The sequence below is a fragment of the Lycium ferocissimum genome, chromosome 8 (genome assembly GCF_029784015.1).
Source record: "Lycium ferocissimum isolate CSIRO_LF1 chromosome 8, AGI_CSIRO_Lferr_CH_V1, whole genome shotgun sequence".
Taxonomy (NCBI): domain Eukaryota; kingdom Viridiplantae; phylum Streptophyta; class Magnoliopsida; order Solanales; family Solanaceae; genus Lycium; species Lycium ferocissimum.
The window spans coordinates 13,744,806-13,756,985 of NC_081349.1; positions in this window are offsets into that span (position 1 = coordinate 13,744,806).

Consider the following 12,180-nt stretch of genomic DNA (forward strand, 5'->3'; position numbering starts at 1 on the left):
CGATCTCCCGGTGATCGCAATCATAATGTTGGACAGAGCGGTTGTGCTTAAATGAATTTTTCGGGCAAATAGCCACCTCGAGGGGATGCTTGTATAAGAGTAAAATGGAGTTCTTGAGGGACAAAGGAGAAGCACAGCCGGGGGATTTCTGGCGAAGGGTTATATGCCTTACCATGGTTTTTTCCCTTCCACCACTAGGCGGTGAGGCTTTTCCAAGTCCTGACTAATCCTGAAGTAGAAAGCAGCAGGTCTATCACCTAGTCAAACATTCCTTACACGAAGCCGGGCGCTATTGGAGCAGCTGCAAAGTAAAGCGAGTTATGCGGCGGTACTTTCGAAGTGTAAGCAGGAAAATAAAAAAATGAGGGTGTGAATTTAGACTTACGAGTATTGTTCCAAGTCTCTGAGAATGGATCTGGGGAAGCACTGTGGTGAAGATCTGTTCGTATCATAATGAATCGGTTACACCAGCCCCAGTCAAAATCATCCTTGGCGATAGAGATTCGTCAGGTTTCGGGTTGAGACATGTTAAGCCCAGGTGGTCGATAGCAAAGTCAAGCCCTGCACAGTCAGCAAGATTTTGTATGCAATAGAAAGTCCTCCACAGTTAAGGAGGAAGTTATCCTAGGCAGAATTGATAACTGCGACAGAAGGTCTCAATCAAAAGGGGGACTGGTAGTAAGAACCCGATGAAGAAGGGGTAAGTATGGACCATGGAGTACCCCTCAACGTGATGCGTCATCCTGCCTTCCGTACCAATTGGGAGGGCTATAATCTTGGGTCCCCAACCGCAGTCTGCATATACTTGAGGGAGGTACTCATTCGTGACTAGCGAGCTAATCCCGGCTATAGACTCATGACGAGTGTCAATTTGGAAATCCCCTAGGTACGCACAGTCAATGGGTAGGATTTCTATAGAAAGGGATCCTAAATCAATCTCTCTGGTAGCAGAAGTCTCATGGGTTTTCCCTTGCCACTGGAGGGAGGACTTTCCGAGGATCGAGAAGAAGAAGGAAGTGAACATGAAGGGCTAAGCGGCGCAGTGGCCATGGGGAGTTTGAGTATGTTTTTTCTAGGATGCATGTTCGCGGTTTTATAAGGAAAAACAGGTGCACATAAGGAAGGAAATAATTCACTTGAGTGAGACGAATATTGAAAAGGAATTGGAGTTTATATAGGGAAGGAAATCTTGAAGTTTCCCCAAGAATCGAGGAGGCCTCCATTATTGACACCGCCTTTCGTGAATAGTGACATTTCTGGTGATTGGCGCGTCGATTGAGGTGATTAGATATCTTCTTTTCTCGTGCAATTGTATCAAGTTTAAACCTCTTCCACTTCCGGTCACGACTGTTCGAATCCCGAAAAGGGGGGGGACTATCTGTATTGGGATAAATTCATAAAACACAGCTGGACCTATACCGTTAGGCCATGTGGCTTAAGGGATAAGTCAAAGATGAGTCCGCATTGAGTGTCACCGGAGGAAATGCAATTACACTAGAGGAACTACTTAGTCCAAGAGACTATTGAAATAGTTCCGGAGGAGAGCTCAATGGGCTGCCATTACAGATTGGGTTAAATGTTATCTCCTGGTGTTATTAGGCTTGATGGTCCTCTTTATTGCTCATTAATAACATCCATTTAATACTCATTGTGGCAGGGGCGTAATGTATGGAATATGTGCCCCTAGCTCTTAGTATAAATGGAGAGTGTCATTCCCATTATAACACACGAAATTCAAGAGGAATACACACCACTTATACGCAATTGCTTCATTTCTTAAGTTCTTTATTGTTTTACTAAGTGTATAATCACAATCTTGGCCGGAGGAACAAGCACCGGGCTCAATCAAGGATCATGCTAATCTTAACCTTGCTTTGCTTTATTTCGTTTATATTCAGTTTACTTGCATGCTATACTGATTTACTGGTCATTTTGATCCATGTGTCCTTGACCTCAAACACAAATTCAACTGAACCGTTTTTCGGGTATACAGGCGATTTGTCCACTTCACTATTAATAATTCAGTTGCAACATATTCGATTATATATGTCAATTTTTTTTAATCTGAATGGACAATAAAAAATATTAATGAAAATGATTCAATGTAACGACCCATTTGGTCGTTATAGTGTTTTTGACCTATTTACCCTTGTTGATCCTTCCCTGGGTAGTATGATTTATGACTTAGTGAAGTCATTGGTTTGGTTCCCGAAAGGTTAGAGTGTGATTTGAGTCATTGGTGGAGGAACTAATTAAGTTAACGAGTTAGAGTTAACCACAGTCAACGTCGTGTCAATATTTTGAAAGCTCCAACAAGTTTATATGATGATTTAGGACTTGTCCACAAGTTTTGGTGAGATTCCGAAGAGTTTAAGATGGATTTGGGTTGTGTCCCGCTTGTATTCGATGTTTTCACTGTAGTTCCTTGCGAATAAAGGGCTCCAGATTGATCAATTGACCTTTGTTTTGTGTATCGATTGAACCATTAGATCCGTATCGTAATTACGAAGCTATAGCAAAAAGAATCGTCGCATTTCACCTCCGTATGAGAAAGTTATGGTCATTTTCGTATGAGCTATACCAGCAGGTCTGCTGCAGCGAAACTTGTGACCGTTGTGGCGAAGCTGGGGGGCAGAAACCTATTTTATATTGAAATTGCGAAGTCATTACCCACAAAACCCCAAACACAGTTTTCAATAGAGAGGCGAATTTTATTCCATTCATTTGTGAAAGCATCTTGGAGGGTAAGTCCCCAACTTTATTTGTTCCTTTAGCTTTCTTCTTCAAGCTTCATGATTAGTTTAAGGTCCATCAATGGTGGGTGAAAATCCTAGAACCCTAGAATTAGTAAACCCTTAAATAATTAATGGATTGTTGATTTTGTTGTTGCTTAAACATCTAGGAGTGCAGGCTACATTTTCTAGGATGGGAATTTCATTATTAATTATGAGAATTGTATATCGAGACTTAGGGTTCTAATAAAAACGGGAACTTTGGCCTAAAATCTATTTGAAAGGGGTTAAATTGAATAGAAAACCCATGAATTGAAATAGTATGAATGTAGAGATAGAAGTTATGATAAATTCACCATTAAAAAATGGTTTCATCCAATCGAAAAGGGTAGAAGTAATTGGGTCTTCTTCCCCAATTGTTGTTCTTGTTTGATTTGAAGGTTTATCGCTTACTTCGCATTGTATTGCTAGCCTTTGACCGTTCTGAGGAGTTTCAGAAATAGAAGGCTCGTGTGGAGTAGTTCATGGCTCCTGTTCTGCATTCGAGGTAGGTTACGGCTTACTTTAATTAGACTTTGATTAGCGAAACGTATATGTTGTGTAGAATTGACGAGAGAAAGCATGATTAGGTCTTCCGACATGGTGTTTGGTTGGATATTAGCTACGTTGGTATGGCTTCTGATTATGTGGGCTTGTCACCGTTATTTACACATTGTGAAGGTGTAATTGTATTCATATCGTGGCGATTCGGGATGGAATTATATTAGTTTGGTTGTTGTTAATGGTGGCTTGCTGCCCTATTATTGTGATTAGACTTACTACCTGAATAGGTGTGTTGTGATACGTGTTGTACCCAATTCTCTTTTATTGTGACACATATCATCGGAGAAAGGAAAGATAATGAGTTTATACTTGAATTATGATATAAACTTATCATAATATGCAGATGAAAACTTGACGTATGGATTACGGTTGATGGTGATATTATACTTGGCATGCATTCTCATTCCATATGTATATTGATATTGAATTATGACTTGGTATTGATGATGATATATGAGAAAATGGAGCACCTTGGTGATACAAGACTTAGTTGTGAGGTGTACTCGTTATATTTCGAAGTAAAGAGGGACATAGACTCTTTATGTTGGCTGAGATGGTTTGTATGATTCATTCTATAGTTGAGTCGATTCATCTAAGTCTTGATATAACTTATGGCATCATGACTTCTTGTACTTCATTGTTATTTTAGTGCATTGATTTACCATATTTACACCCATTTCTGCATTCATAAATTATGGAAATGGTTTGGAATTGTTGAAAGGAAGGTGTTCATATATCCCATTCACTGATTGATTGAGATAGATGTATAATTAGGCTATGGTTGAGCAGAGTTATTGTTGAGTCGTGTTATGACTTGTGTTACTATGACTGTACTTCATTGTTTCTGGCCTTGATATGTGTTCTTAAGTTATTCATTGTGATTCGATCATGAGGCATTGTTGATGAGATTTTGAGATGGAACATATATATATCTATTAAGGCACATTTGACAGGGGGTGACGATGTGGCCTAGTTGTGAGCTCGTGGTCTGAGGTTCGTTCCGGAACGAGTGGTACATGGACACCATGGGTCCCCTGCAGGTCATGACTATTTGGGAAAAATATTACCATTTAGCATGTGTGTACAGGTTTGGAGTATTTTGCCAGTGCATTGCATTGCACATTATTATATTATACATTGCACTTCATTACATTTTATTATGCATTATTATATGGCTTGTTTAGTTCTGATTTTGGTATGGTTTGTTGAAACGGCTGTTGTGGTATAGATATGATCATCGACTGAGTGAAATTGTGGATTAGTGACTCTACCTAGGGTCGGAACTTGGACTTGTGATTATCGGGTGAGATTATTGAGACTGGACAGACTTGTGGTTTAGAAGCTTCATCTTAGGCTCTGATTTAGTTATGGGATATTTTGTGACTTGGATTTGAGTATTATGTGTCTATCTGTTTATCTTGTTGATTTTATGCTTATATGCGTGAACTAATCTTAGTCGGCCTATGATGCTTACGGGTAGATAGTGTTTGTCTTGATATACCTTCTTTACTCATCGCACTTTTGAGTGCGGATTGTGTTCCAATTTTCACCCGGACCACATCTCTAGCTTGAAGCTAGTTTGCTTGATCGGTCCGAGGGTGAGCTTCATCCGTGCTATGCCGCCCCTGGAGATCTTTCTTTCCGGATGTCTACTTTCCTCCGTACATTAATTATTATTATATTTGTGATGATATTTCATTCCTTAGACATTCTTGCCAGAGTCCTTGTACGATGACTTTCAGATTTTGGGAATTTAATAATTAGACTACCGCACGTATATTATTTATCATTTATGACTTGGTTGGACTATTTATTTATTCACTTATTTATGAATTGTTAGAGTATAAATGATTAAAGAAGTTGAAATTAGCTAGTGATTAATGGGCTAACGGGTAAGGATTCGCCTACTAGTGATAATAAGGTAGGTGCCCGCACCATAAGTAATTAGGGTCGTGACATTCAATTAATCCGTTTTCCGTAGCTCCGTCTTGATTATGATAGTGGCACACTTATTGGCCAAAGGAAGCTTCCAGGGAGTCCAAATTTACTAGGATTAAGAACTATGCAACACCCTTACTTTTGTAAGGAATTAGCTTCGTTATGATATGTCGGATGGTATGTTTTGTAATCAATTATGTAAAGGAAGACAACTTAGTCACTTAGCTAGTATGTGCAATCAAAGTGTCCTAAGTGACACTATGGAATGTAATATTTTGAACCAGCCTTAGTATTAATAATCAGTATCTTTAACCTTTCAAAAAAAAAAAAAAAAGGAATAATTCAAAAAGGTGAAAAAGTTTTTCAAAGTATGAATTTGGACCAACTATTGTACTTTGATCAAAAGAGATGACAGGGTAGGACATTATTTTCATTGCAATTGCATCAGTTTCAGTCCAAAGATTCAACAAAGCAATCAAAAGCAGTAAACGGAGTGCACACGTAAAAGAAGGATTCTTAGTAATTATTGCTTGAGATCATCATCATTATTAGGCATCTCTTCCAATTATACCATTCCACACTTTTCCCCAAAATGAAATCATTACTCACCGCAAACTCCGTCTCTACCCCTCCTTCTTGACTAGCTTAATCATTCATTTAGCATTACTGAACTAATTTTATTGTAAGGTCATTTTAATTTTTAAGTGTCTATTCTACCAATTCACTAATGCACGTACGAATGAAAATATAAAGCGGGTTTTGTGAATTCAATTGAATTTCAGCTAAATAATGTATATATAAACAAAAAGAATTTAAAATGTGTACGTATAACATCAAATTCATTCTAAGCCTACTGACTGAAGGTACTTATTTTCCTCGTGATTTTCTTATGTTAAGGTGCCGTTTGGACATGGTTTAAAACAATGAGATGAAACTATGATTTGAAATCATGTTTGGACTTCTTAAGTTGTATTTTTTCTTATAGACATAAAAACTCCATAAGTTGTGAAAACTATCAAAATATTTTCAATTCTTATACCATCTTACCAAATGAGCAAGTCATAGTTCATACCAAATTTAATACGCTACTAGAAGACCTTTCTAAAAAAATACAATATCAATTGATTAAACTTTAGCTCAATAAAAAAGAAAATTTAACATGAATAGTAATATAACTACTCTTTAATATAATCCTCCCACGCGGTAGACATAAATAAAGGTTGGTAAATGATTGGTGGAAGTAATTGTCAAAAATATCTACCAACTTGTGGGTCTTTTTTTACAAAATATAAACTTATGGATCAAGTTTTATATTTAAAATTTTTTAAACCATGGTTTGAAACCATGAGATGAAATGCATGTCCAAATGCTGATTTCATCTCATGGTTTCAAATTGCATGTACAAACGCCTACTAAGGAGTCGCTTGGACATGGTTTGAAACTATGGTTTGAAACCATGATTTGAAATCATGTTTGGACATGCAATTTGAATTTCTTAAGTTGTATTTTTTCTTATAGACATAAAAACCCTACAAGTTGTGAAAACTATCAAAATATTCTCAATTCTTATACAATCTTACTAAATGAGCAAGTCATAATTCATAATAAAATTAATACGCTACTAGAAGGCCTTTCTAAAAAATACAACATCAATTGATCAAATTTTAGCTCAATAAAAAAGAAAATTTAACATGGATAGTAATGTAACTACTCTTTAATATAATCCTCCCACATGGTAGACATAAATAAAGGTTGGTAAATGGTTGGTGGGAGTAATTGTTAAAAATATCTATTAACTTATGAATCTTTTTTTATAAAAATATAAACTTATGAATCAAGTTTTATATTTAAAATTTTTTAAATCATGATTTGAAATCATGAGATGAAATGCATGTCCATACGCTGATTTCATCTCATGATTTCAAACCATGGTTTCAAATGGAATGTCCAAACGCCTACTAATATTCAAATAAATGACTCTTTCATTCAGGATATGTGTACAAGATGAAACGAATTCGATGGTCAAAAATACAAGTTTAAATTCAGCATAACGAGTTCAAATTTAGTAACACTGCATTTTAATTAGATTTTTTTCTTTTCTTGTTAATCATAATCTAATTTTGCACTCTCTATCAAATATAATATGATATGCTACTAAAGAATGGCCATATATATCTCTCCCATAGTTATATGTTACTTCCTTTTTAGAAGAACTTCCCAGTAAATTTCAAATATAGTTTGTTTTTATTTTTGATTTTCTATCCAATGTTCGTTGAGGTTCGACTAAATCTGGATTCGCACTGGGAAGTTCCACATTAAGGGGTAAAAATACTCCCTAATAAAGGCGACTTCATACAGGGTTCAAACTCGAAATATCTAATTAAGGATGAAAGGATATTACCCCTCAACCTTTGTTGGTAAAGATAATGTCTTCAAGAAAAGAATATAAATGATGGAGAGGATTGAAACATAAAGATGAATTATGAGCATGGGTAGGATGATGGCACGAGGCATGGTCATATGGAATTATCTCACTACGCGCACAAAGTGGACTCATAATTAATTATCATCATTTTTAGTTGCGACCCAGCAAAGCCCCCATAATTTCACTATGCTTTGAATACTTGTTGTGTGTCACATAATTTTATATAACCTCATTAATGGTTTGTCACTGACATACTTATATTTACGTTGGTCCCATTTGTCCTCTCCCACCTCTCGAAAGCTAAATTTGAAATTACAATAACCATAGTATATATAAATTATCAATTACAAGTTTTACATATATTGAGCGAAAGTGCTTTCTAAATCCGAAAGCTGGCCAGTTATAATACCAAAAGCTCATAGTGTTCTCCATTTCCATTCCTTGCCTTAGGTTAAATATGCAATTTCTTCCAATGGTTTACATATTGAAGAATTTAGATCACCAAAAATTGTGGTCATGAGGTGGTAAGTAGCCCTCAATATTTAATTAGAGTTTTCGAGTTTTAGCCTTAGAAAATTGCCTTTGAAAATGAGTAATTTACCCTTCAAAATAGGACTTTATGACACAAATCTTCATTAGTCAGACCTTAAAGCAAATGTCAGACAACGAGCACCAGATAGAGAAAAGAAAACATCATGATATTCCTCCAATAATTAAAACTAAACGTAATTTGTCCAATGTTCCAACTTCAACTAGAGATTGAAATTTCTAGAAAGGTAAGTAGGTCAATACACTGTTAAATAATTAAATAAACATTTGGACTACCAACCATAGTCGGGGCTTTTAATTTGATTATAGTGAATTTGGTAATTCTACCAATCTCTTGTTGCCATTTCTTTGCTTGAGTGGCATCTCATGTAACATCATATGCTTCGGATGTGCATTTACTTGCTTTACGAGTAAGCAATGGTTAGTAGACGTTCTAATTATAAAGAGAGAAGAAAAAGAAAAAGAAAAAAAAAACAAAGAGGAAAAGAGAAAACAAAAACAAAATAAAGATAAGCTAAAAATGTACTCTTATTAAGTAAGAGGTATTTCTAGATAGGAATACCACTGCATCTACTATTCATTTACGATAATATGTGCAAATATGCATAATTGCATAAATGTACATTTAAATATATACACACACATGTTCGCTACCAAAAATTATCTCATTCCGAATTCTATTTCATAAAAATTGTTTCATTCTACTTTATTTTGAGGAGAGTAAAACATGATTGCTTCATCTGCTTAACTGAAACTTTGTCAAAATGATGTTGGAAGTGGTTGTACTGTACCAAAAGAATCATAAATAAGTCGTGTTGCAATTTTCATTTCCATAATCATGTAGTGCACAAAATGAGAAATAACATATTACGGACGGCGAAATAGGACAAGTAATCGTAGCCGTTCATCTCTTTAGCCAAAGGAAAATGTAACTGCTTTAAATACTCTTATCTTATGAAGTTACATCAAGGTCGATTTTAGCTGTTGTACATACTAAAAAGATAACTAGATCCAAAATAGTTGTTATTCGAGAAAATCAAGCTATAATTAATTATTAGTATTTTCACTACTAGAAATAAAGGTTTTTTCACTGATATTCAATGGGAAATTTGTGCTATAAAGCATGATTTTCTTACCTCATTCCCACTGGGAAAACGCATGATGGGAAACAAGTTCCCATTAAAAATGTGAGAAATTTTCTAATTTTTTCATATGAAAACACTACTATTTAGGTTTTTCCCACCGACATTTAGAGGGAAATAGTCACTAAACATTTTATAGTGGGAAAATAGAGATTTTTAGTAGTGTCCACTTTTACTCCAATTTAATGCTGTGGGAGAGATTAATATGGTTGAAAAAAAGAATATTATTAAATTGAGATTAAAGAATAAATAATAAAAATAATTTAATTAAATTATTTTTTTAATTAATGTTTTCTTAAAAAGTGTGAAAAAGGAAAGTAAAATGGATCGGACGGAGTAGTAATTACCAAGTGTACTGGAATCCTCCACTTGCTTGTAAATATTTGGTAATGCAACGAAATCCTACATTTGAGTGCCTTTAAGAAAAAACTATCGCAACTCCATTTGTCTAGATTTTTTTTTTTCCACTTAATTTTTTTTATGTCTTTATGATGCATGATAAACTCATCAAATAATTAATAAATAACGTCACCAACAATGATATATTAGAAGTTGAGTTGGGGATGGTGTTTGGTGCTATTCTACCCAACCCCAGTATTTCAACTTAGGTACGTGTAGTTTCTAATTAAATTGTGGAGACCATAGTTTATCTTTGTGCTTTAATGAATGACTATTTTAGTCAAACGATCATTATTACAGCTTGAATGGAAGATAAAAATATAGAATGACTCAAGGCTTGTATATAGTGAAACCAAATAGTTGTAATTGGTTGCTGTTTTGGAAAGAAATAATCAATCGAGGAAACACTGAATACAAGTTATGAACTACTTCTCTATAATGAATGAGAGAACACCTTATAAATTTGTTAGTAAATTATTTTTATTTCCTTAATTAGATGGAAATGTTTCCTGTTCTTTTAAGAATTTCACGTTTTCTCCCATTACAATTGAGTATTGACAATTCACAGAGTTGGTGAAGCATTTATCTTCTTATTTCAATCCTTTTTTTAATTTTATTTTAAATACTTAATTGTTGGTCATCACCATAGACGACTTGTCTTGCTTCTAAGGTTCCTTTCCCATTTCCTTTTTCGTGTGTATATCATAATTGGAAATTTGAATTGTTTTTATCCTGTAAAGTGATAAGTCTGTAATAATTCAACTATAGAAAACAAAAACCTACTTTGAACAGGAATTAAATTCCGTGGGATTTCGATAATTGACTGTTTTCTTTTCTTTCGTTAACCAACTTTTTGGAAAAATTAAAAGACAAAGGAGTCTTTCTTTGACTTTTGCGGTTTTGAAAATATATAAGCTCTATTTCACTCTCTACTAGGGCAGGACATAAAATACCGAAAACCAAATTATCAAACCGAATCGGCTATTTCGATATTTTGGTATTCGGTAATTCGGTATTCGGTACTAAAATATAAAATTTAATATTTCGGTTTCGGTATTTGGTATTTACAATTATACCGTTCGGTAATTCGGTAAATACCGAATACCGAAATTAATACCAATACGTGTACAACCTAAAGAGTAAAGGGCTAAAACATTTCAGGTCGAGTAGTCACCAAACATTTCAAGTCCAATTTCAAACATTTCAGTCATTCGTTTCACAATCTTTTCATATTCTCGTAATTCTTTATAAAGCTCCAGATAATCTATTGTCATTTCATTTCACTTCTACAATACCTTCTATGTGTCAAATGTTTATCATTGATCAAATTATTTCAGCCTTAAATCAATTTGATGTCCAATCTTGTGGAAAGAAAGCTAGAAATAATGTTGAAGTTATTGTTGGTTTATGGACTGTTGAAGCCTTAAATCAATTTGATGTCCAATCTTCACTTCGCAGTCTTATTTAAGCGGATCTTATTTGGTTGCCAATGCGCTTTCTTTGCAAAAAAATGGTATTCCGAATACCGTACCGAACCGAAATTTGATTTACAGATTCCCGAATTACCGAACCGAAGTTTGAAAGTTCGGTATTTGATATATACTTTCAATTACCGAATACCGAATTACCGAACCTGAACTTTAAAAATACCGAACCGAATACCGAACGCCCAGCCCTACTCTCTACTCTTCATTTAGTTTTAGAACGAAAATATAACGCTCAAATGCATTATTTTTTCTGTACTATACTATGTTATAAATCATAATGGATATTAATAACGTTTAAACAAACAGTTTAATGCATCAGTAAATTATGCAAAAAAAAAGTATAGGTATAGAATTACACTAAAAATATTTAGAGTAGTCAAATATTTGGAGTTTTATGTTTACAATAGTAATCCATTCTTATCAATCAATTCGTTCCCTCCTCAATTCGAGATTAATACTTACGCAAAAAGCCAAAGCGAACTCATAATATTTCACCGGTTTATAGCTTGGAAGTTAAAATCAAACGAACCAAGATTTAAGTTAAAGTTAAAGAGTACAATTATGTTTTCTTCACATGTTAACATAACAGTAACGAATACAGAGTTAGCTAATGAATTTTTATTTTATTTTTTGGTGTTAAGTATTTTATTTGGATATGGAAGTTTTGGTAAATTACAGCTAGTGTAAAAATAATATAATTATAATAAATCATCTAAATAAATGAATTTGGGTACAAAAATATTCATATAGTCTTACTTGGTAATTTTGAAACAGAGGCATAATTATTAATTACTCCCTTAGTCCATTCTTACTTGTCCATATTTGACCTGACACACTTCTTAAAAAGTAATAAAATGATAAGCTCACTATATCACTCTCTGAATACAATAAATACAATGTTTTGC